Here is a 23,751-nt window from a genome sequence, read left to right as displayed (position 1 = left end):
TCGCTGCAGCACTACAGATGGCAAGGTGGTGGGGCCTCGTTGTTGACCTAGGGCTTCAGTGAGTTTATCCATAGCAGCTCCGTGGGTCTGCCCTTGTCTGATAAGTACCTTTTGCAACTTACTCCGATCTTCCTCTACTACAGTCAAAAAACGTTCCATGACTTTACCCAAGTGTTCTTGGTTTTCAGCCATCTTTGCTAGGGCAGCCTCCATTTCACCTTCAAATCCCACTTCTGACACCACTTGTGGGAGGGCAGGTTTGATAAACAGGCGTGGAGGCTGCAGTAGGGGTTTAGAAAAAGGTTTATTAACAATGGATGGAGTTGTGATAGGGCGTGAGGAATGTCCTTGTGGTCCTTCGTCGTCTTCAGATGAGCTGGAAGGGCTGGATGTGGGCAAAGGTGTTTTGCTTCCTGCTTCCTCTGGACCGGGGTGATTACCCCGGAGGCTCATAGGAGTGACGAAAAGAACAAAGGGAACCGTAAGTATGAGGTCTTGTACTAATGCGGTCGTTTTCTCCCTTCACCACACCTCTGTGCTCAAAGATTCTCTGGTGCCCGCAAAAATAGAGGGACGAAAGGTCAAGGATATTGCCCAACACCGGGATCTGTGTTTAGAACAGGGGGGGGGATTACTTTTGGGGTTTCTTGCAATATGTGGCCAAAGATAAGGTGCTAAAGGTTCCGTGCCCGTTCCACCCTCCTCCCCAGTTCAGAAATCAACATTAACCCTCCCTCCCCTCTCAACACACCCTCGAGCCGTTTGTACTCACCGGCTACCGCCGTAACTCTCCTGAGTCACGGCCGCTGCCCAGCCACCTCCGGACACCACCAGTCCTCGAACCAGCTTTCCTCTTCGTCTTCAGGATTCCCAGCTGTTCGGACGTCCGGCACGGTTTCACTGCTGCATTCGGGTCCCGCGTCTTCCTCTCTGTGCTCGGGTCCCGCGTCTTCTCCTCTGTACTCGGGTCCCGCGTCTTCTCCTCTGTACTCGGGTCCCGCGTCTTCTCCTCTTCCGCCTTCATCTCCTACTCTTGCACGCACACCTTCAACCGGCCCACCTTTCATTGGCTCCTGAATTCCTCTTCCTGGGCGTAAAAGCGGTACTTCCGGGTCACGGCTATCTGCCTGATCCAGTAGAGAAACAGCAGAGGGACATGGATGTCGTAGTCCGTGAGTTCGACGTTGTGCTGACATCCGCAGCGGGACACTCTTCCTTGGGGTATGTACCTGTACCTCTTCACAGGGCAGTACTCCTCTTGGCAGTTCTTCCTGCTCTTCTTCTTGGGAGGTTCCTTGATTCCAGTGAGTTCTAAAGTTCTGGGGTCTGGACCCCAATATTTATACTCAGTTTCTCTTTGTGCTTTTGGGCAGATAGTGTCTGTGTCCAGCCCAAACCAGTTCCATCCTCTCTGGCCCACCTTCCTGGCAGGCGGTGGTGACAGCATTTTCAAAGGCAGGCCAGGCCCATTCTGACTCAAGGAAATCTCCTTCCACTACTCTAAATGCAGCCCAGGTCTATTCAGCCCATCCCTTACTCATCCAGGAAAGGCAGGACACACCTTGACCCCCCAGTGGCTGTCTGAGGAGAATGGACATCCCCAGCCCATGTCACTCCAAAGCAAGACAGTCAATCCACAAACCCAGCAGAGGCACACAGGATGGCTAAGCAAGAAAATACCTACTTTCTAAAAGTAGTATTTTCAAACACAGAACATAAAAATCATCTTTACTAAAAGATGCATTTTTATATTCTGAGTTCAGGCATACTAAATCCCATTTCTCCATCTTGTCCCAATGGGAAGATATACTTATAAGAGGTTATAAGTAAACTCCCGTTCCATCCTATGGGTCAGATAGCCTTTCCATAGTGAAAAATGAAACACACTGTAAGTCACAACCAGGGCATGTCACACACACCAGTCCATGTCCTACCTTTAATATGCACAGCACCCTGCCCACAGGGGTACCTTTGGCCTACCTTAGGGGTGCCTTACATGTAAGAAAAGTGAAGATTAGGGCCTGGCAAGTGGGTGCACTTGACAGGTCGACATGGCAGTTACAAACTGCACACAGAAATTGCAGTGACAGGTCTGATAACCCTTTTCAGGGTTACCTGGGTGAGAGGTACAATCAGCGCTGCAGGCCCACCAACAGCATTAGATTTACAGGCCCTGGCGCCCTCAGTGCGCTTTACTAGAGACTTGCTAGTAATTCAAATATGCCAATTATGGAAACAACAATCCATAATACAATTTATAATAGGAGTACTTGCACTTTAACACTGAAAGGCAGTGAGAAATTACACAGAGACACTAAACCAGACAAAAAATTGTCAAAACTAGGAGGTCAGAAATGAAAGAAACAGGGGATACATGCCAAAAGATGCCAGGTCTAACAGGGGCATTTATGGTTGTCGATAGATGATAACGAGTACCAGTTTCTAGAAAATTGTGTCAGAAGGGGGTCCTTATGCCTAAAAAGGTTTGACAAGGGGGGTCCCAGCATCAAAACATTTGAAGACCTCTGGCGTAGAGCGTATTTTGAGGACTGCCCATGCTTCTCGCATCATGGAACAACGAAGCCGGGTTAGAAACTAGGAAATGTCATGAAATGCAGGAGGAGTGCTCCTGTGCTTCACTCCCGTCTTTGGTTACAATACCTGGGTACTGAAAGTTCGAAGAAACTAGCGGTAGACCACCGGCATGCACTGAAGCGCTGGAAATAGTCAGTTGAAGGCACGGACTCCACGGGAGAAATACTTTCCTTTGCAGGAACAGAAGCCAGCGGGAAGACGCATCCGCTGCGAAGAACTCCAGGAAATGGCCAAATTGTCAAGCCCCAACCCCAGGAAGGGGAGGGGCTTTATGGAGCCAGTAGTCCAGGCGGCTCCTAACTCTCGTTCTGGCCATGTGTCCCAAGGAATTCTGGGACTCGTTTGCCAGGCGCCAACTGCCTGATTATGGCACTATTTTTGCACCAGACCCCGTATCATACACACAGGGGAAGGAAACCCTATGTGTAGAGGCAACCAACCCTTTTTTTCCCAGTCCACGCTGAGCGATTATGACACTAAGTATCAGGAGGGAAATGGAACGTCGCTCACGATCCTTCGAAATCAGGATTTTTTATACAAAATTGTCTGGGTTCGGGCTCCTCTGACAACATATTGTCCAATATGCGCCTGTCCCCGGTGAACTCCCCTTTGTTTTCCCCACAACCCCCTGATACGGACATCCCTCTGAGCGACTGCGAGCTGCCCCTTACCCCGAGCTTCTGGCCCTTTAACTATGGAGCTATTTCGAGACCTGGCTCTGCCCCCGAGACGGGGTCCTCGCTGAACACAACAGAGTTTAAAGGCCCAACAGCCAATGAGGTGATCATCTACGACCGGCGGGAAGAGGAAGCAGACGAGGAGCCACTGATCGGGAGAACGGAGAAGGAGTTACTGAGTGAGGTCCCGGAGCACCCGTACGCTGTCCCTCGAACAGTAGCAGTCATAGCTTACTCCTGGAACTGGTAGTAGGTTTAAAACTCAGTTATAGTTTAATACAATATTCACATGCAATAAAATCAATGTCCAATCGAAGCTATATAACACTTATCTTGCCAGCATTTTGTGATCAAAAAGTGTTAGGATATTCCAGGTTTCAAAACCACTAATTAGTGTACAAATGACATCACAGTACTTTTTATTGGCAATGACATGACAGAAAACTATGTGACATGAAATGGGATCTAGATCAGTGGAAACCACTGTGTGGTTTTTGATCTATACGACATAGAAAATCTAAAGACATAAGGCCATATGTATCAAGCTATTTTGCTTTCGCAAACGCTGCGAATCGCAAAAATACAGTGTTTTTGCGATCGCAAAATAGCATGTCCCAATGTATGACAGTGTTCCGTATCGCAAAATGGATATTCACAAAAATTACGATTACCAATTTTGCGAGGCAACAAATCTGCGAAAACCCCTTTGCGAATTCGCAATATCTGAGTCTCAAATTGCGAATTTGCAAAAATGCATGTTTCATAATGCGAATTCGCAATACAATGTATCAAAAATTCACAAATTGCGAAATATGTAGAAATCGCTATTTTGTACCTTAATTTTATACTCAAGCCAGGTGGTAACCAGGTGCAACATATTAAAACAGGCCCAGAATGCCTCAGGGTCTTTCACAATGGCAGCGCTGTATGTCATGGTGAGGAGGATGCCGATTCAAGCAGCAGCACAGAGAAGGAATGCGTTTTCAGAGTGCGCATTACCCTTTTCCAGCAGACAGAGGAAGAAATACATGAGAAGTATAAGCTGGATTCAGCTAGTAAACTAGACCTGATAGCTGACCTAAAACAGATGCTTGAACATCCAACCCGCAGGACTCAAACCATTCCGAAACATGTGCAGGTCCTCTGTTCACTGTACTTACTAGCATCAGGGAGTTTTCAGGGGGTGATAGCTACAGCAGGAGGGGTGCCCCAGAGTTGCCTGTTGCGCTTCTTTCAAGCATTTTTGGATGCAGTGGTACAGAGGATACACCATTACATCAGATTCCCCACCACACAACAGCAGACCAAACTGTATTTCTACCAGATAGCCGAGTTTCCCCGTGTAATTGGGTGCATTGATGGGACTCATGTAGCCCTCTCTTCCCCACTCAGATAATGAGTACATATTCCGGAACAGGAAATCATTCCATTCACTCAACATACAGGTCATATATAACGCAAAACACATCATAACTGACATAGTGGCCAAATATCCAGGCAGTACACATGATTCCTTCATTATTAGACACAGTGGGATATACACACGTCTCACTGGGGGTGGATTTGGGTAAGGATACCTGCTGGGTAAATGTACATCACTCACTCTGATATACTCTTTAGAGCTGTAGAAATAGTACAGTGATTAACCAAATGTCTTTCAACCTGTAGGTGACAGTGCATATGCTGTGCGCTCATTCATCCTCACAACGTACCTCAAGCCGGCTAATCAGAGTGAGAATAAATACAATGGCACACACAAGTCGATGCGCAGTGTAAACGAGCGGACATTTGGAATACTGAAGAGCAGGTTCCGCTGCCTGCACAAAAGTGGAGGAGCACTGCAGTATAGGCCAGAGAGATGCTGCAAGATTGTGGTTACTTGTGCCATGCTGCACAACGTCGCAACAAAAGGCATACCTGTGGAACTCACAGATACAGAGTCAGATGAGGATGAGGTACCAGGTCCATGTCTCAGTCCAGCAGGTGATCTAGGTGCAGCAGATGGCAGACAGAGACGTGATGAAATAACACACAACTATTTATAGGCGAGTAATGATGACACAAAGCAAATCACGACTGTAGAATAACTGAGTTTTAATATACCTTAACATCAGGTAAATTGTATTCACACAGCCTACAAATCACACGTAATGTGTGGCTCTTGCTGTTTCACATGTCATTTACACAGGACATGAGAAATGGAATGACAAATGTACGTATGCCATGGGTTACATCACCCATTAGCATTCAGCTGTGGCAACACTGTCCATTTCTTCCGTCCACGGACTACAGTTTCTCGCTCAGTGTTCTGACTGTCCTCCCTTGATGAGGCCTCTGATGCTGTTCCCTGCCTTACACTACGCCGTCTGGATTCTGTCATTGGTGGGGTAATGCTGCTGCGGCTGGATACCTCCTCTCTGTCTCCTGCCCCCAGAAGACCTGTGCCAGCTATGTTTGCTGTCTGTAGCTGGTCAACTGCATTGGCGACCTGCACCAGACCTTTGGCAACATCCTGGCTGCAGTGTGCCATTTCAATCTGCATCAACACTGTGCATCTTGATAGTACAGATGTGGCATTACACAAACTGTTGACTGCCTTACTGTAATGATCCGGACTGGTGAATAGATGTTGTTTTTCCCTGCGTCTGGATGCATGTTCCCTCTGCATTGTGGCACAGAGCTCTTTGATGGCTCCTGTAATTTCCTTAATGTTGTCTCCACATGCCTTATTGCCCTCTTCGACAGTGTGGTTTAGCTCTCTGATGCCCTCCTTTATTTCTGTGAGATTGTGATTGACAGACACCAGCTGCCTGTTCATTGACTGCATGCTTTTTGCTTGCAGATGCTGAATCCTGACCATTGTGCCCTACAGGCCAGAAAATATAGAAGAATCATCTCCTAAGTCTGTGGTTTTTTATGCCCTTGGCCTGCTTCTCCTGCAACTGCCGTCCCTATGCTGTTCATGTTTCTGCCATGCCTGCTCTTCTTGCTCTGGATGTGGCTCATCCTGTATGCCTTCCAGTTTTCAACTCTGGGAGTGGAGGCACAGTGTAATGGTGTTGTTTTTGTTCAGGTGTTTAGCTGTGTTGTCTGCTCTGTCTCCTCTCCCACTGCCTGGTCCTGTAGCTATGGTGCCTCATCAGGGTCTATGTCGTCACCCTGTGTCGCAGGTTAGACCTGTACATACAAGAGCACTACTTATTGTGTGTCCTGCTTTCTATTGTTCACTAAATAAACGTGGATACAGTTGGTGTACCTAACTGCTGTGTTAGATTTGGTTTTACTGTTGTGTGTGAACTGAGGATACGTTGCTGTGTATCATTGCTCAACTGTGTTATGTGTGTGACTACAACTCCCAAGATGCATTGTTGGGTGGCCAGGAAATTGTGGAATGGAATAGCATTGATACTTTGATATTGAGGCATTCCTGAGTGTGTTGTTTTATGGGTAATGTGTCAGGGCTGATTTAGCAGGCAACTTACCGTGTCTGGTGTTGGGCATGACTGAACTGTCAATATCTGCAACCCCGCTGATTCTTTCTGGCTGTAGGGTGGACTCCAACAAGTCCTCAAGGAGCGTGGATGCAGGCTCAGTAGATTGACCTCCACCAGTTTTCTTGGCCTCCGCAAGCCTGTTGGCAACCTTGTCCTTAGACCTTGAGCGCATGTCGTACCAGCGCTTGCGTAGGTCCCCAATGGAGCGCTGTGTGACACCAATGGCATTTACCTTACCCTGTATGTCCACCCAGATTTTTCGCTTCTCTGACTCTGGGATGTGCAGAGATTTCTTGCCAAAAAGCAGTTAATGGCTCTTCACCATCTCCTCAATGAGGACCTCAAGTTCTTTTTCACTAAACTTTTGTTTAATTTTCCTTACAGCAGCTTTTCCTTCTCCTGTGTATCCATAGTGTTTTGGATGGTGTCTTTGCACTACAGATGGACTTCAGAGTGGTATGATCCTGACCTCAGCCTCTGACAAAGCCTCTGGCAATCAGAAACAGCATGGGCAGTCACACTTCCTGATTTTTATGTCATCAATCTGCTCCTGAATAGCAAATTCGCAAAGATGTGATTTCTTAATCGCGATTTCATTTTTAAGGAATCGCTATTTCAGAAATCGATAATTGCGATTGTGATTATTACTGAATCGCAAAATCTTTGCGATTGTTTTATATACATCGTGTTTTGCGACTCTCAAATAGCGATTCGGGTAAAATCGCTATTTGGGAATCACAATTCTCTTTTTTGATACATATGCCCCATAATCTTTAATTGCTGGTTCCAGCCTAAAGCTCATGATTAAAGAAATTAATAATGTGGGGCTTCATCTCACGCTGCTGCCCAATTATGTTTACTGGCACACAATTTATCAACCACGAGGGGTGGAAAGCTGAGTCATCTTTTGAACTTGGGACCTGCTGGTCGCCAGCAGCAGATGCATAGCTGGTATTTCAGAAACTACACAGACTCAGGGGGTTGTTGGTAATTGTACCTCAGAGCTGGTGTTTGTCTGTTAAGAAGTAAAGTTCAAACCTTTCCAAAATTGTTGGAGCTTTTTCAGAAAAGCAGTAGCCTACTGACTAAATCAGCGTGGTTGACAAATGTGCTTCATCTTCTAAAAACAAATTAGATCTAGCATCTTTTGAGACCGGTATATCACTCCAAACATTTTTATAACACTTAAGCGCTAACACTACAAGTAGCATTTGGCCTCTGAGCATTATTATTCTATGGTATGGATATTAGGTGTCAATTATTTTATTATTGCATTATTATCCAATTGATAAAGTATTACAGCAACTCTGCAGGCATAATAAAAAAAATGACTGCAGGCATGCATGCGGGTACAAGTATGAAAAGATTTACTTTAGTAGCACATAGGTAGTAGGTACTCAGAATTGGTTAGTTAGCTCAGGTACACAGCCTGTGGTACAAGGGTTAGCTCTTCCCCAAGAGCTGAATGTTATTCACTCAGTTTCCATGCAGCTTTTTACTAGCTTTCACCTTACAACCACAAGAGTTCTAAGTTTTCAACATGAATTAATCATCAGCCGTATGACAGAACAAAGCATCGGGAAAACAAAACAAAAAACAGTGCCAAAGGAGGGAAACATGGTGGCCGCTTAGCTCGCGGAGGATTCTAAATACAGGATCTACGATGCGGAATTCGGGAAATATTTCACACCGTCTAGACCAAGGGATTTAGCCCCCTTAAGGAATGCGATGACTACTCTTTCATACCGGTAAAACAAAGTGCTTTGCTGCCTGGATTGCCTGGATTGCCGGCCCGCCGCCCCTTCGCCCTCCGCTCCGCTCAGCTTTTGGGGATGTCGGCGCTGGGAGCTGCAGCGTCTCTGGAAGGAACACACTCACGCTCAATCAACGGAAGATCCGGCCTCTCAGGAGGGCGGCTGTACGGTGAGATAGTTTTTTTTGCTTTTCTTTCTCTCTCCTGGCGGTGGAAAGTGCTCTGTTTTACTGTCTGGTCTGTGGGTCGGCTCTTTTTGGCACAGCCCAGTTCAGCTGTGGGGGCTGATGGCACGGTAGGCTCGCTGTATCTTGGATGAGCGTTTTTAGGTTTCGCTGGAGGGCGGAGCTCTTAGCTCCGCCTCCAGAGAAATCTCTTGATTTCCAGTAAGGAGAATGGAATACGCCCCCCTGTCCCATTGGCTAGCTCCATAAATGGAGGCTAGCCATTGGAACAGAGATCTGTCCGTCAAGGCCGGACCAGATTCGGGGGCGTTCCCGAGATTTTTTCCCAGGGCGGAGTTACGTTTTTTCCCGTTCCCTCCCCTTTCACTGATGCGCTGTCCATTTCCGCCCCCTCCGTGTGCCTTTCCGCCCCCCCCTCGCTGTCCTGTGCACGTTTCCCGCCGTCCGTGTCCTCTCCCGCCCCCTCCCGCCGTCCGTGCACCTCTCCCGCCCCCTCCCGCCGTCCGTGTCCTCTCCCGCCCCCTCCCGCCGTCCGTGTCCACTCCCGCCCCCTCCCGCCGTCCGTGTCCACTCCCGCCCCCTCCCGCCCCCTCCTGCCGTCCGTGTCCTCTCCCGCCCCCTCCCGCCGTCCGTGTCCACTCCCGCCCCCTCCCGCCGTCCGTGTCCACTCCCGCCCCCTCCCGCCGTCCGTGTCCTCTCCCGCCCCCTCCCGCCGTCCGTGTCCACTCCCGCCCCCTCCCGCCGTCCGTGTCCACTCCCGCCCCCTCAAATCAGCCCCGCAGGCCTTCTTAAATGTTGGCTTGTGCTAGAAGACTTCCTTTCGCTTTGGGCAGCGGTTATATCCTCGGCGCACACAATGCAGCTCCTCCTATGTCTCGGCCCCCACAGCTTTCCCCCCCTGGACAGAGACATGAGCCCGTAACATCTCGCTCACTGGAAAGATCTGTGAGCAATCTTTAAAGGGCATCTTCTGCGTGCGCGGGATCTGGCCTGGCCGGCTTCGCTTCGTAATGAGACGCACTTCACTTTAGTTTCTGTCAATGCTGCAGCAGTCTCCTGGCCCGCGTGCCGTTTTCCATCGATCAACGGGCCAGACAAGCGGCGGCGCCCCTGGATCTTCGCTGTCATCATCTGCTACGTGGCTGCAGGAGGATTGCAGCGTCCTGGTGAACGTAGTGCGAAAGTGGGTACCAAATTCTGTTCTCATCTAGTTTGGCAAAGTATGAACGTGCGCAGTGGGTGGGGTCAAAACTGCAGCAGAAAGGGGATAGTTATAATCCCTATATTTTGTGCATCACTTTTGTATTCCAGTGATACAAAAACATATGGCACACGTTCAGGCGCTTCCACCGGTGCCAGCGCACTTTTCCTTCCATAGTGGCCCGTGAGCGGAACAGCCTCAGGGAGGGGGATGGGCTTCAGTGCTTGAGGAAGAGGGCGGGTTTGGCCACTTTCTTAACTGCATAAAACAATTTCCTCACACTGTCCCTGCACCTCAAGATCTTAATTCTCTCAGCGAGAGAAATGCGCTCTAGAGGGGGGGGTCGAACCAGAGGCTTGATCGAGCGAAGCCTTCATGTGGTCTCTGCCTGCCGCCCACGCTCTAACCTCGTGCGCCAGGAATTAAAGACAACCATTAGCCTTTGATGTAAGCACGAGGAAGAGAAAGAGATACCATATCACCTAGTGGCTGAATTGTGCAATAAGAAACTAGAAAACCTGGGATCGGTCCGTCTTCCTTCTTGGGTAAATCATGCGATCACGGTTAGATATCTTATTTCACGGTGCCTCCTTGTTGCCTATCAGAGTGCCCTGAAATACATGAGTTGGCGATGTGCGCTGTTTAAAAACTTCTTTCGTGTTTAATTTAGTTGTCTATATTGCGTTATTCCATCTATAATAAGGAATAAAGGAGACATAGTTTAGAGAGGACAACCGACTTGCCTCGGGATGTAGGATCGGGATTCCCAGGTGGCGGTTAACACTAAGGAGATTAGTGACCTTAGGGCTAGTGAACTTCAGCTGAAGGACAAAATAGAATCAATCGAAAACAACCAAAGAAGATGTAATCTTCGGTTGCTTAAGGTCCCGGAAGGAGCTGAAAGAGAGGACATAAAGAAATTTGTGGTACATCTGATTAAGGAAGGTTTGCAGGTCAAATGGACAGAAGAAGAATTAAGTATCGATATACAGAGGATCCATAGAGATCCATATAGAAGGAATGTCAATAAAACGAAACCAAGGAAGATAGTGGTAAATTTCCATACTTATAATTTCAAGGAGGAAATTCTTCTTAAGGCCTTAAAGCTAAGATCTCTGATAGTAGATGGTATCAGTTTTGAGATCAGTTCAGATATTTCACAATTAACGGCTACCAAGCAATGGGAACTAGGAAATCTGGTTGAGTCATTCAAAAGCTTGGGAGCCACGACTCAGTTGAAATTCCAAGCTAGCCTACGAGTTATCTACAATAATAAGATGCAGATCTTTCGTCGAACAGAGGAGACAGAGGAGTTCTTGAGATCAATATCAGAAGCTGGAGTATGACCAAAGTAATTCTCCTTTTAAACTAGCTAGAGCACGTAGTATTGTCAATGTTGGGCTAAAAAGGTCCTTTTTGATTTATCATTAATTTTTCCAGTGGGTGTGAGTAGTTAATCAAGTGTCCCGTAATCAGGGCCTCCTCTGGCCTAGGTCATTAGGAAGGAAGAGGAGGGTTTCCCGAGGGGTGGAGGAGGGCACGGGTAGTTTTACGAGCACGGGTGTGGGAGCATGATTAAAAAGAAAAAAAAATGAAGTCCTCAGTATATATCATTACTCAGGTAGAAACACAGCCATGAAACGAAAAAAAGAAATAGAAGTATAGATATGACAGCAAAACAGATACCATTGATAGAGGTTCTATCATGGAATGTAAATGGATTAAGGGGGAGTCACAGGCGCAAGAGGATTTTGCAATATTTAAAAGATTATTCAGCCCAAGTCATCCTGCTGCAGGAAACACATCTAACGGGTGAAGAAATGAGAGACCTGTTGAAAAGTAGGAGATGGGTGCAGAGCATTGTTTGTACAGAACAGCAACTCACCATACGGGGGTGGCAATTCTGGTTAAGAATAATACGCAGTTGGAGGTAATTGAAAGCAGGGTGGATAAGGCTGGAAGATGAGTTATTGTAAAACTTAAATACTACAACCAAGTATACACGGTAGTGGGTTATTATGGGCCTAATATTGAGGACCCTACACCTTTTAGTAAGCTGCTCACTGAATTGCTGGATTTCCCTGATCCTGTCGTAGTGGCATGTGATTTTAATGTGGTTCTTGATGACAACCTTGATCGTTCTACCAAAAGCAGGAATACAATACATAATAAGTCAAGAGCACTAACAAAAAATACTATAAAACCCTTGGGTGGTGCGATATTTGGAGAGAGAAGAAGGGAACCCTGAAGAGTTTTACTTTTGAAAACAAGAAATATGGGCACCAATCCAGAATAGACTTGTTCTTGGTGGATCAAAATATAAAAGATCAGGTTCGGAATGTAAATCATGTAGGTGCACACTTGTCGGATCATTCTGCAATAACACTGGTTCTGGCCCCGTCAACCGCAGTGGCACAACGGAGATGGACCATGGATCGCTCGATATTGTCTGACGACGAGGTGATAAACAAACTGGGCTTAGAATCCCAGGAATTTTTTCAAAATAATCTGGATAATGCCTCAATAGGGATTGTCTGGGATACATATAAGGCATTCTTGAGGGGCAGGATCACATCAATTCAGCTGTTTAACCCCTTCTACGCTCATGACGAGCTCAGCTCGTCATGAGCGTAACCTGCGCTACGCGGATGACGAGCTGAGCTCGTTATGTAACGCGGGTTTTTTCAAATCGCAGCGCGCAGCGGGAAAACCACTAGCGCGCATGCGGTTAAAAACAAACAGCGAAAGGCGGAAATTCTAAGCATAGAACGTAAAATCCAGAGTTTGGAACTTAAAATACAATCCAATGAGGTAGATTACGAAAAAGGACACCTAGGGATCCTAAGTCTTAAGACAGATTTATCAGCGGTATTAGAAAGACGGCTGCAGGATAGATGGCAAGGGAGCAAGCTGACCCACTTTAACTATGGAGAGGGTTGTGGTAAGCTACTTGCCTGGAAAATAAAGAGTGATCAGGCTAAGAGTTTTATAAAAGAACTCAATTATGGAATTGCTGGATGTCCAGTTACAGTGGGAGTTAGTGTTAGTGTAATATTATGAGGAAGTATACAAAGAAGATCTATGTATTACAGAGGAGGGCGTTTTAGGTTGAGTAGATCAAGAACTACCCCAGAGAGTTTACGAACCCGATAAGGCTGTCATTAATAACCCAATAATAACTCAATAATAGAGGAAGAAATAGAAAATGCTATTAAATCAGGGAAATCCAGCAAGGCACCGGGTCCTGATGGGCTACCCACTGAAGTTTTTAAGAAACTGAGCAAATATTTGATGCCAGTAATAAGCAAGTTATTTACAGCTATTTTTGAATATGGGGAAGAGATTCCTTCCGCATGGAATGACGCCATTGTGACTTTGATCCTTAAACCCGATAAAAAAACAGATTATTGTAGCAGATAGGTTGAATGGGGTGGTGGGAGCACTCCTTCATGAAGATCAAAAAGGGTTTGTTCGTGGTTGGAGTATTAAGGACCTGACTTATAGCCTCATAGGTGCCATTGATCTAGCCACCGTGGAAAAGGAACCATTAGCGGTCATTACAGTCGACGCAACTAAAGCGTTCGACCGTGTTAACTGGTCCTACTTGCATGAAGTTTTGAGGTTGTCAAATTTAGGAGGAAACTTTTGCAGGGCAATAAAACAGATATACAAAAACCCTACGGCAAAAATACTAATAAACGGGAGGTTATCGGAAAAATTTAATATCTTTAGAGGGACGAGACAGGGGTGCCCATTGTCCCCACTACTTTTTAATCTTTATATTGAATCTTTATATTGAACCCTTGGCAGAGAAGATAAGGAAGCATGAGGAGATATTACCTTTTCAGGCCAGGGACTGTAAAAGAAAAGTGGGGTTATATGCAGATGATCTGGTGGTTTACACTTCAAATCTTAGTTCAGCACTTCCAAAGGTTTATGAGCTTGCGACAGGTTTTGGAAAGATTTCAGGATATGAAATCAATCAAAGGAAGACTGTCACAATGACCTGGAATATCACTACACAAGAGAGCTGTGTTAAAAAGGAAATGCGGTATTTGGGCATCAAAATTACTGAAAAAATAGAGCAAATTCCTGAATCCAACTATCAAAAGATCAATAAAGAAATAGGGAAATTATTGTTGGGGTGGTCTCATCTGCCTCAATCTATCTACGAGAGAGTTAATATTATTAAAATGACTATCCTCCCTAAAATCACTTTCTTATTCCAAACTATTCCACTGGCTTTCAAGGATGAGTGGCTTAAAAAACTCAATCTAAGATATCTAGCTTTATTTGGGCCTCTAAAGCGGTGCGCATCTCATGGAAAAAACTGAGACGACAGTGTGAGAAGGGGGGCCTAAGGCTGCCGGATTTATCTTATTATGCCTAGGTCTTTTTATTAAAAGGAGGGAAAGGGTTGTTTTATGGGCTAGATGATTCAGAAGTAGGGAAGATGTATGCAGCAATGTTAAAGAATGTAAGAGGGGGAGAAATTGTCTTTATTCATAAATACGGAGACCCACGATTTAAAAAAAAGATTTGTCTAAAGACTTTACAGAGCTTAGCAGAGACGTGGTACAAAATTAGAAGAGAGTTGAAAATAAATTATTACAGCGGGATGGCACCAATATTTGACTCTCCTGGTTCTCCAGAATGGAAAAAAGTCTGCTTGGCACGTTCTTTAAAGATCGCAGGAATTACTAGGTGGAGTCAATTGATAACTAACGGTGCTTTAATTCCCTGGGAAGAGAGTCAAATATTGTCTAATGGCCAACTTTCGAGATTTAAGTATCTGCAAATGTTGAGCTGGAGTATTACGGATGGTCGAGGAGCAGGACAAACCAATAAACTGGAAGAAAGTCTGGCAACCAGGGGAACTTTCAAAAAAGAGGTGGCAACTGGCTATTGGATGCTAATGTAGTTGGCGGAGGGAGACTTCAACCTGCCGGTGGAGCAGTGGGAGAAGTGCTTGCCAAGAGAACAGATTCAAGATTTATGGCAAGTATCTTGTGAAATACTATATTCCACAGTTCGACTCGCAAATTTAAGGCGGAACTTTTGTCTCCATAGGGTTTATTGGACCCCGTATAAATTGTCTAAACTGGGGAGTGGAACAGCATCTAGATGTCCTAATTGCAACAAGGTGAAAGGGGATGATTCTCACAGGTTTATGCTTTGTCGGGTGGTTCAAGGCTTCTGGCAGGATGTGAGTAATACAATATGATCGATACTTGGTGAAGCTCCCCAGGTAAGAGAACAGCTGGTCTTTTTTGGTCTCACAAATAATCATGTATCTTTGTCTAAAAATTCAAAAAAATTGATTTTTTACTTAATTATACTAGCTTGTAGGGAAATCTGTAAAAATTGGGTAAAGCCAAATCCCCCTAGAAAAATAGAATGGCTGGCTTCAGTTAAATATACTAATATGCTTGATAGCACACGTAAATGTAAGTAAAATGCCTCCTGGCTTCCCTATGAGGAATGGGCACAGTCTCTAATCAATTGAGTCCAATGATTAGGCCTCTACACCATATTGCCAAATGCTCTTGTGGTAGCCGATGGCAATTTGGGCTAACTAGGCACCAATGGTTGAGTACAGATGGCAAGGTGTAGAGTGTACCACTCCAGGTCTCTAAAGGATCACTAGAGGCGTCCCTGAGAAGTGATCAAGGTCTTAACGTTTGTACACCTGGGCAATGAGGACTTTTAAAATAAAAAAAAAAACAGTGATCATAACATAACATGGATATTTGTAAAGTACACGTTTATCCAGAAGGGCATCTTGTCGCTGGTTAAGAGATGATTATTGTTACCAAACGGTACTCATTTTAACGATGTCTGAAGGATGAAAGGCTGCGTGGACTCTTTGGAATTTGAACATGTGACCATGAGGTCAAACACAGGCCCTTACAGTGAAAGCATTAGTCCACTAAGCCAACAGACCCGGCTCAGACAAATATGTTGCAATGGTGCAAGAACAAAGCTGCAATTGTATCAAATATGTCTGCCCTTTGTCCCAAGGGCTATTAGTGCAAGGGAGAACCACTTTGGAGAAAATCTTAAAACCAAACTAGGTTTTTAAAATCCTAATAAAGCATCACCCAAAAATGTACTTAGATTCTTAATTCACAGGACAGAGATTGCAGTTAATAAAGAAAGCAGGACAGTTCAAGCTCCACTGTCAAGTTAACAAGCTACTATGAATCCACCACAGACTAGTCTTTACTGTCAAGCAAAGTGCTGGAATTTGAACTGAACCCCAACGATAGGTTCCCATAGAAATTCAAGTTTGAAGATCTATTTCTCATGAACTGATGGTTTCTGTCAGAATTTTAGGTTGGCAGTGGCACTAAGAGTGCCTGGTGCACCCTGTTATACTAAACGGTTCCTATAAGCAAGGGTAAAACGGAGATTTTAGCTCCAGGATCCTAATAATCTGGTAACACTTCACTATGACCCACGGTGAAATGTAAAAAAAAAAAAAAGAACTCCGGTATTTCATGGATGAAGTAATGGGTGAATCCAGAAGAGTCAAGGAGGTAGAAGGTGAGTCAGAGCAATGCAGGATTACCTCCTTGCACCCTTGGAATGAACCTTGAGGTCCTTTACTCTCTTTCAACCCGGATGGTAGGTTCTATTACAACAGTCTGGCTGGAGAATCTCGTGGCTCCAGGACATTCTTAGTTCTTTGAGGTTTTCTATATGCAGATCGAGCCAGCTGGACCTTGATTTTGTCCTTTAGAGCTAAGTGACATGCCTCCTCTTCAAAGTATTACAGGTTCATGCTTTCCGACAGGGTGTAGCAGCAGGACTTTGCATATCGCCTAGACCTGGTCCCAGCCTTCAATACACAAAAACACTTCCCTATGTGTCCCTCTAACGTCCCTCTAAGTTGAAGCTAAAACATTTTAACAGAAATCCAGATCAATACATAATCTGAAGCTTAAGAGGGATTTCTTATTCAGTTCAGGATGCACTGACTGGCCGAGACAGAGCCAATGTGCAGCAGGAAACATGAGCCTGACATGTCAAATGTTTTCAGGCAGGCCGAAGACAGGTCAAAAGGTGGAGGCCACAGATTTTTTCGCAATATATACTTTAATTGTATGTTGTTTACAGCATATCACAGCAAAGTAATACTTAAAAATGCATAAACAGTAGACTGTGCAGGCAGTTGTAGTGCAGTGGCAAGACATTCACGATCAGGAATTCAGCAAATGTACAGTTAGAAGTAAAAACACAGCCAGAAAGCTCATACAAGACAGCACAGCCCCTTAAGAGAGGTCTCAGACAACAAAAGGGTAAGATGAGCCCCAGACCAATAGAAACAAGTAGAACCGTCCCCCCGCCCCAGCCAGCATATCTACCGGTGAAAACCACAAATAATCACTAGGATGTATATTGGGGAGTGATTGGCCAGACAAAGTTTTTGTAGGGGCAAACTGTTCAGGATCGAGGGAAACCGCAGCACTATCTGATGAGGCTGCCTTTAACTAAAGACTGCCAGCTTCTCCCGCATCCTAGGAGGTCTGAGGCCTCCTTTTCATAGGTAAAGACTGCACCTATGACAACATAAACCGTGAGCCATTGCGCTCACTTATGAAGAAGGGTAAGTAAATGTGCTCAACTCCTCTAAAATAAAGGTGTTCCAAAATGTAAAGACCACTTTTTAAAAAGTTTTGTATAGCACAAACTAGACCCGAAGATATCGGGTATCAGAGCGCTTTACATAGCACCAGTTTTGTTACACAAAGACCCATTCATTTTTAGGTCTCGCCTATGCAGCGCGCAAGCACTGCTTAGGAGATGACCTCTTGGAATTGCTCTGTACTTTCTTGGACACTCGTGCATGTTTTGCACTGTTTCCAAAGAGTACTCATGCATGCAGAGAGTTGGCCTTGTGAGCAGCGGCGCCATCTGTTTGCAATTATCTCGCCTGCCGCTGCTCGCTCCCGCAAGGCAAACGCTCTGCATGCACGAGTACTCTTTTTTTTTTAAATAAAAAAAACATATTTTATTAAACAAAAGCATTGCAGTACACAATTAAACAATGCATCACCCCCGACGAAAATATGACCAGACAGGACATAGCTCTGTAAGAAGACCTAGTTATGAAATGTGTCTTTACATCTCGCTATCGGGGGCATCACCTCATGGATAAAACAAACACCCAGTCTAAGAGGACTGCGACTACATATCATTTCTTCACTTGAATTTTAAGAAACCTAAAAAGGGAACAAGACCCAACCAACCCCCCACCTCCCCCAGGCACATCCAACATATCGAAGCCCGGCATAACGTGTGGTAGATTCAACCTTATTGCTCTGCATACATCTGCTGTAGAAACCAAAGTAAATGGAAAACATTCCTAGCCAATAGAGTGTCCTGTTCACAGTGCCCAACTAAAGGCGCAGGGCTCTGTACTCCAGAGACCGCTGCAACAGCAACCTACGAAGCGCCAGCAGACATTGGGTGGGACAGAGAAGCAGATTCTGCTGCCAGAAACCTCAGTCAGACGAGCCAATTAACCTCCCCCCCGCCACCCCACCCCAGATTGCGCTATCGACCATCGAGTCCAAAACATGGATAACCAATGAATCACCCGTTGAAAGCCACACATACATAAAGGAGCATCCACAACAGAGTCCCCCCCACCCCCCGGGCCCCGCACCACTCAGGAGCACCCGCGTCAAACAGGACCTAGCTCCCCAGACAGCCCTTCACACATCAGCACGAGTACTCTTTAACTTTCGCGGCCGCGCTTGTCTTCTGTGCCTCTGCTGCTCTATTCCTACATATCCTTCTTGCTTTTCATCTCTCAGCCCACCTCTTTGTCTCGTCCTCACTCCAGCTGCACCTTGGTCAACTCCGCTTTATCAAATGGCACCTTTATCAAATCTTGGCTTTATAGCCAACAGGACAGCTAGGACTCTCGTGCCCACATTTCTGACCACATTCATTCCAGCACAGAAACAATTGTGACCGTGGAGCTGGGCTCTTTCAATATATGTTTTTGTCACAGTATGTGGAAATTGTAGATAATTGCCTTAGCATAAGCTGAAGCCATTTTAGTTGTGGTATCCATTTTGTTAAATCACAACAAATAGAGGAGTGCCCTCTTAAGGTTGGTTACAACCTCCGAATTATATGGTGCTATTATTGTACCCCGATTTTGGGACCACCTTTGTCCTTAGAAGACCCCTCACTCACCAACCTAGTTGGTGACATGCTTCATCATCGGGGTCCCACCCAGACAGCCGAATGCCATCTTGGTGTGCTGCGACACCTGACTACAGTGGAGCTGGATTCGTAATTTGTTTATATGTGCAACTAACATTAAATGAGTGTGTTTAAAAGCTGTCCAATGTTACTCACTCATGGACTTTATTCCGGAGTGATTGGACAACGGTTAAAATATAGTGGGACACCTTTGCCTACGGGGCTTCCCTCGGAGAGACCGTCCAGGCTCACCGCTTTCGTGCGATTACCCACAAATTGTGCATTTCACTACGGCAAGCCCGGGGAAGCTCATGAAGCCCGCAATTTGAGCGCTTTGAGTTTTTTACCAGAAATCAAGGAGAACACCTTTTAAACAAATCACAATTTTTGTGATTGTGACACCGAGGAATCGAGGGCAGGGTACACCTTAGGGTGTGTACACCACCCAGATTCCCACACTTTGGTCCTGACGAAAACCTCATAATTACACATAGGTTGAAACATGTAGACCATTTGTAACTTTTTTCATCTTAGCACACTTTTTCACTTGACACCAAAAGCCTACCTAATCAGGCAAAGGTGTCCGACTATATTTTAACCGTTGTCCAATCACTCTGGAATAAAGTCCATGAGTGAGTAGCATTGGACAGCTTTTAAACACACTCACTTAATGTTAGTTGCACATATAAACAAATTACGAATCCAGCTCTACTGTAGTCAGGTGTCGCAGCACACCCAGATGGCATTCGGCTGTCTGGGTGGGACCCCGATGATGATGCATGTCACCAACTAGGTTGGTGAGTGAGGGGTCTTCTAAGGACAAAGGTTGTCCCAAAATCGGGGTACAATGATAGCACCATATAATTCGGAGGTTGTAACCAATCTTAATAGGGCACTCCTCTATTTGTTGTGATATATTAAGTCCAGGGGACCAGGAGTTCCCTCCCCATCCTTACGGTGGAAATACCCTTTCTCTCCCCATCTTTATCCATTTTGTTAAGCCATGTGATTCTGCCATCTTCATGTTGCCTGCCTTTCTATTCTGCTTGAGTCATCAGCTTTAGTTAACTCCTTCTATTCTAAGCCAGAGCAATGTATGAGCTCAGAAAGGCCCGTGGTTGCTAGAATGTACCTGTTTTAGAATGTAACTGTCAGGCTATTTCAACTGATGTAAGTAGTTCTATCCCCCCTCCCACTCTGCTGATAAAGTTGTTTCTATATGTCCATGTTAGTCAGTATCTATTCCGCGCCTTCAGTTTTACGGCCGCCACAATGTGGAACACCTTACCTTTAACACTGAGGAGCAGACAAAATTTGATTTCATTTAAAAGGGACCTCACAACTTATCTCTTCCCTAGAGCAGAATAAACTGTAGACCAGATGGTGGAACTGATCTCAGCGCCAGGATACCCGCTGGGTGACAGCTGCGTTTAATAAGCATTAAAATACATACATACATACATACATACATACATATTCCTGTGTAGGCCTGTACCTTCTATTTGAGTCTCCATGCTTACTGTGCAACAAACAGGGTATAAAAGACCCTTGGTTTCTGTATTCCTTGTACTACCTATTACAGTGCCCGAGGGTGTTGTATTGATGTGGTCCCACTCATGAGTGATTAATAAACTTGTTATTTGATATTCCAGCTTCAGTGCCAATCTCTATTTTGTTGGTTTAAGAACCAGTGAACTGATAAGGGTGAACCCCTGCACCAGTGAGCCCCTAAAAAGGCTTATTTCCACAAGTGGTGTTAACAAAAACACAAGGAGATGGCTCCCTCAGATGCCCACAAAGTCCCAGCTATGTCACAAACGACAACAGCTAGCGTCAGAGTCACCTCTCTGAGAATAACATTAAAGATGCAGGGGTGTCCAACGCCAGTCCGCGAGGCAACACATTTTTTGGTAACTACACTGTACAGTGTACACTAATCCTTGTGGACCAGTGCTAGACATAAAACCTGACTTTCGTTTTGGGGAAAATGGATCAAAAAACTAACAACGGAGGGAAGTAAAACAAAAACGAGAAAACACTAAAGTCAATAGTGCCAAAAAAGAAGGGATTCAACTGGGGAACATGTAGGTACTGTGCAAAGACAGGGGCGTGAAATGTGTCGACGTGACTACCCGGAACCCCGGCGAGTTCATTTTGGTTGCAAGGCTCACATCATCCCTTGGTAAAAGGTACTTGCACTGAAGCTGGGAGAACGAGTATTCATGCGGGCCAAGCTGGCAGCAGTTTGCCTTTCCGTGCCATGCTGCTGCCATGCCACCCATAGATTTCCTTGTTACTCCCGTGCTGCCCTGGTCTTGTTGGCTGCTGTTCAACCTCTGAAGCCACAAGGCTGCCATTCTGACACAAAACAAACCTTACTGAATAAATAAATAAATAAAACAACATCTGGTTGGGCATCTGCTGCAAAGATCTGTGTGCAACCTGCAGTTCACAGGCTTAGAGTTCGGTGCCGTGACTCCTCCTTTCATCCTTTCCAAGACAATATGTGCCAGGTTTTTAGGATACAAATAGTCATATTTCTAGAGCTTTGTTAAGTGCACTAACAACCTGCAACCCGCCTTATGCCCCATATAAATAAACTGGTTTAATTTGAAACACATTGCAACACCCTCTAGACGATCTTCCCACTCCCCTCTCTCTGGCACACTAGCACAATTAACATGAAAGGTAACATAACCTGGATGCTAGGTTACTTACCACTTCGGCGCGAAGGTGGGAGATGAAGCTGCCAAGCCTGGTGTGGTGCATGCCAAGGGACTAGGGTTCAGCCAAGAAGGGTCTAGCCGGCGCACCTCTGGAATTATGTCCTTGTATTGGTCATAAAAGTGAAGGGGGTGCAATGCTCTGAAATATTTCTCACCAGACCCAAAAGGGAAAACAGAAGATGATTGGGGTCTGAACAGACCGGGCTTTGTGGTAGGAGGCCCGCTACCAGGGGCAGGTCAAAACATATCACTGCTCTGCTGCGGGTGGCAGTGGCACCAATACAGCAGACAGTACTGGCACTGGGCTTTGGTATGACCGTTCCCCTCAACAGTGAGAGACACTATCCGAAGCAGCAGCTTTACACCAAACACTGCAACCACAGCATTTCTCCAAATATCATACATACAAATAGACCTGACTCTGGAGGGAGACTCCCGATTTTGAAGCCAAAAATAGGTTTATTTTTTAGCTGTCTCCAGCCTGAAATTGCCTCAGTTAATGAGTTAACTACATTCTCCAGATTCTCTTTTTTTAAATCTACTACTTACCTCTCCTAAAACTGTGGCATATATAAAAACTGAAAAATAGCATAACTCCATCATTGGCGGGAGCATACCTCCAACATTAACAAGGATTTGCAATGCAATAGGTCTCACATTTACACGAGTTTGAGCGAGTTGTTGTAAACGAATCTATGACCCTAGTGTAACTTTTCCCAATTCATGCCCTTATATAGGTATACTTTACCCTATCCTTATATAGGCATAGAAATCATTACCATATTTGGCCTGAGCCTTACAGCCCAAATACGGCAAGACTACTTCCTCTAAGTTCTGAGAATTCACAACGATTTCTTGGAAAAACCCGCCTTCAGCCGCTAGGATCTTCCCCCTGCTTGAATATTAAGTTATCCAAGAAATCCTGGAGTTTTCTGGGAATTGAACCTTTGAGTGACGTTATTAAGTCCAATCCTGCGTCAAACTTGGCACCTTCATGGTATAAATATGCCTACATTTGCCCAAACTAACACACGGTGGTTGTTGGAGCAGATCGACTAACTACTTGCCCGACGCCCTGCAGCAGCAAGTGCCGAAGGAAGCCGACCCTCCAGCAGACGCACTGAGAGACGCTGTTTCTTCTCTTGCAGAGAAATCCAGCTCCATTGTTTCCAGCTTACCCTTGCGGATATCTGGGAGATCGAGTCCTGAAAGAGAGATACAAGACCTCCTTCATTCTAAACCAAGGTACGGAGCTGATTAGACCCTTAGAGAATTCTTGATTAGACTCTTGGCAGATTCTAGGCAAAGAATACTAAACTTAAAACTACTCCTAAACGTATTTCTTCTCTTGTGCTAGGCTTAGGTCAGGTACATCGGGGTAGGCGTATTTTAGAAGCACCAGTTGAGTACTTTTAGCCATCTCTTTTATCATTGTATGTATTTTATGCATTTTATCTATTTAAAGCAACTTATGGCTTAGAAACCATATCATGCTTTTGCAGTACTACTTTATAATACTGTTTGTATTATATGCCTTGTACTTGATAACCAGCATTACTATTGTAGCAGCACATTTCTCATGTCTGAGATAGAAGACTGTTCAATAAATACCTTTTATTGAAAACCCCCGTCTCTCTAAATTCTCAGCAACTCTGGTGAAACTAAGTATGCACGATTGACTGAGTAAAATAGTTATCTATTGTTTCCACGACTCTGAAGATTGATTTCTTATTCTTGGGAAACAAAGTTGTCATGTTATATGGTTGTCAGAAACTAATCTCTATCCGGTCCTGGCGGAGAGGGGTAGGCGACACAGGGTAGACACAGGAGCAACAACCTTAGCTACAGAGGCTTGACTCACCGATGTCCATCCCGCCAGGCACTGCTGTTACATTTAATTA

The sequence above is a fragment of the Lissotriton helveticus genome, chromosome 7 (genome assembly GCF_964261635.1).
Source record: "Lissotriton helveticus chromosome 7, aLisHel1.1, whole genome shotgun sequence".
In the NCBI taxonomy this organism is placed as follows: domain Eukaryota; kingdom Metazoa; phylum Chordata; class Amphibia; order Caudata; family Salamandridae; genus Lissotriton; species Lissotriton helveticus.
This window is presented reverse-complemented; position numbering follows the sequence as displayed.